This window comes from Gymnoscopelus microlampas, assembly GCF_963454915.1.
Source record: "Gymnoscopelus microlampas genome assembly, chromosome: 9".
Lineage (NCBI taxonomy): Eukaryota > Metazoa > Chordata > Actinopteri > Myctophiformes > Myctophidae > Gymnoscopelus > Gymnoscopelus microlampas.
Window position 1 is genome coordinate 55,555,031 of NC_139946.1, and position 3,887 is coordinate 55,558,917.

Below are 3,887 nucleotides of genomic sequence, written 5' to 3' on the forward strand. Positions count from 1 at the left end.
GGTGTGCCGATACACTAATTTCACCAAACGATACGATACGATATTTGGCTCACAACTTCGATACGATTTCGATACGATACGATACGCACTTTTTTTATTATGAAAATATATGGAGGAGAAAAAAAGAAAATGCAAACAAATAATTCTGTTTTTGCATTATTCAGACATGCAAACTTGTAGCTTTTCAGCTACAATAGCCGTTTTGAATCCAAATAGTATGACACCTGACCCGAAAAAAAAACATGTTGTCACTCTTTTCACTTCGGGGACGTTTGCATGCCTAATTATTATGATTGTAAAAAAAAAAAAAAAAAAAAAAAAAAAAAATCAAAAACGATATTTTTTCCCCCAAAACGATACATATCGTCGCGAAAACGTATCGCGATATATCGCGGGACGATATATCGGCACACCCCTAATAGTTATAGTTATAGATATAGTTATAGTTATAGTTATAGTTATAGTTATAGTTATAGTTACGGGGCCAGAGCTCAGCTCAGTATTGTTATTGGCAGTATTCTGTCTCTTCTTCTTCTGCCACTTTTCGCAGTTCTGGCTGAACCGCGCTGTCGCTTTTTACGAAACTCGGCCATATAGTAGATGGTCATGAAAAACGATAAAAAAATAATTCTCACAATCTTTCGTCCAAAGGTGGCGCTATAGCACTCAATTGAAAATGGCAACTTTGAACAGGTACAACTCATGCCCTGTTTGACCTACAACCATGAAACTTGGATACACATATGCGTCTCCTCATGCTGAACAACTTTCACCCTCTGACTTTTGACCTCTGACCTTTAGATCTCCCACCATTTTGAATTATATGAAAAACATTCATTGGCTCCTAACTTCTGCATTTTTTCACTTATGGAAAATCCGTTGGAAATTTTTGAAGGCAGTGGTCCAAAGTTCAAGTGTCAAACGTATCGTGCAGATTGCTCAAAAATCCCAGGAGGAGATAGATTTTAACTATTACAGTTTTATGAAAATTATTAATCTGTGCCTAAAACATACATGCAGACTCACATTTCTTTGAAACTTTGCAGAAATGTACAGGGTCATTCCAAATATCACTGAAACCAATCTTACTCCAATTGGCCAAAAGGGGGCGCTATAGCAATTTTTTGAAAAGGCAGACTTTAAACAGGCATAAGTCATGCCTCGTTTGGCCGAAAGTCGTGAAACTTGCTTACACATGTGCCTTGACTCATGAGGAACACACGTATCGATTTGACCATTAAGCTCCGTCCTTAGATTTTCCGCAATTTTGAGCAGTTTGAAAAATACTTGTTTTTGCCAGTTCTGGCTTAACCGTGCATATGCTTTTTACGAAACTCGGCCATATGGTAGATGCTCATGAAAAACTACCAAGAAATAATTCTCACACTCATTCGTCAAAGGGTGGCGCTATAGCACTCAATTGAAAGTGCCAACTTTGAACAGGTACAACTCATGCCCTGTTTGACCTACAACCATGAAACTTTGATACACACATGCGTCTCTTCATGCCCGACAACTTTCGTGGTCTGACTTTTGACCTCTGACCTTTAGATCGCCCACCATTTTGAATTATATGAAAAACAGCCATTGGCTCATAACTTCTGCATTTTTTCACTTATGGAAAATCCGCCGCTTTTGTTTTGTCGGCAAAGGTCCTAAGTTCATGTGTAAAATGTTTTGTGCAGATTACTCAAAAATCCCAGGAGGAAATAGATTTTAACTATTGCAGTTTTATGAAAATTATTCATCTGCCCCTAACGCATACATGCAAGACTCACATTTCTTTGAAACGTTGCAGTAATGTAGAGAGTCATTCCAAATATCACTGAAACCAATCTCACTCCAATTGGCCAAAGGGGGGCGCTATAGCAATTTTTTGAAAATGCAAACTTTAAACAGGCAAAAGTCATGCCTCGTTTGGCCGAAAGTTGTGAAACTTGCTTACACTTGTGCCTTGACTCATGAGGAACACATCTATCGCTTTGACCAGTAAGCTCCGCCCTTAGATTGTCCACAATTTTGAGCAGTTTGAAAAACACTTAAACCCAGGATTTTTCAGCTATTTGCGTGAAACTGTATCATCTGTGTGATCTCCTTTTTCACAGTTACTTGTCTGTTGGGACAATGGCGTCTCCCTTAAATGAATGTCTCACAATCTCAAGGTCGCCAGTTCAAGCCTCACTTGATGCAGACTTAATTTAAGTTGAATTGCAAACAACATGACTGTATCAATGAATACATGTGCAAATGGTAAAGATAATCTGAAATGCTTATTTGAGAGTACGTTTTTTCAACGTATGACATACTTCATTCTGAAAATAGCTGATCTACAATCTCACAACTTTTCATGGTTTGTGAGCTTGTAGATCGGCTACTTTCACTAGTTTTGGTTCTGAGGAGATGTACAATTTCTTCATTGGTAAATGGTTTGTGAACGAGTGATATTAGTGTTAGTGAAACAGGGGCTTGGTTCATGAAAGAAGGCAAGAGTTTATGATCTTCAACAGACAATATCAGCCTGGACAAAGCTATAGCACTATAGGTAGTGTTGCAGCCTATTAGTCTGAAGGTTGAGAGTTCGAATCCTGTTAATGGCAGTAGGTTGAGATGTCCAATCAAACCATTATGTTTCCATCTCTCTCTCTCATCAATCTATTGTTTCCATGTCACTCTCTCTCTCTTCAATCTATTCCGTTTCCATGTCTCTCTCTCTCTCTCTCTCTATTCACTGGCCCCGTATTATCGTTGCTTGCAGCTATATTTATAGTTATGTTAAATTTAAAATACAAGTCATTGTTGATATTGAGGTTTCATACTGTACAGGCATAAAGAAATGTAGCCTAATGCATGTATTCAGGGACATATGAATTAATATGAGATGATGAATGTTGGGGTAATAGTTCTAGATTTAACCTCAGTCTATTGTTATAATATTATGATGTTATTTATCATTGTTCACAGTGATGTAACTCAGTCTATTGTTATAGTATTATGATGTTATTTATCATTGTTCACAGTGATGTAACTCAGTCTATTGTTATAGTATTATGATGTTATTTATCATTGTTCACAGTGATGTAACTCAGTCTATCGTTATAGTATTATGATGTTATTTATCATTGTTCAGGCAGGGTCGGTGTGATCCTGGCGATGCCTGTACTTCCTGTGATGGAAGGAAGTGATGTCACTCTGCGCTGCCTGTCCCCCCCCCCCCCCCCAAATAAATACATAAATAAATACATAAATAAATAATCATATTTGAACCGGGACCCCCCCTGGTTGTCCCGACCCACATGTTGAGAACCACTGCCCTAGAGGTTATGCTGATTGGTCAGCTGCTGTATAACCCCTATAGGGCTGATATGACAGCTGACCAATCAATGCAGACTACAGTGAAAAGATGAGGTCAGCTGACACTGTGAGTGACCTCTGTGCTTGACCCTCTGAGGTCAAGAGTGAAGTAAGATATTTCACTGAAACGTTGCTGTGTTGACCAACATGTTTATCACTTTGACCCTATAAGGACCTCTGGTTGACCTTTGTTTGGTTCATAGTCTTGGATGTTTTATTAGTATTATATAACAAATAAAACGTGAAAGTGAAAGACTCATGGATGGTTAGGCTTCTGGAAGATGGTTGGGTTGTGGAGGGGACACTAGACAACAACAACGTTTAATAAATAATAATGATTTATAATAATACAATGTCTAATAAATAATAATAATTTAATAATACATTTTAAAAAATCAAGTCAAATTAACTTGCATTAATACTTTCCTCTTGTTTATACGACTTGGTTGAATGCTTGATTCTGATTGGTCAATCCCTGAATTCAGTGGTGTGTTATTTCTGTATAATGACCAATGAGCTCAACAACAGACCTCTGT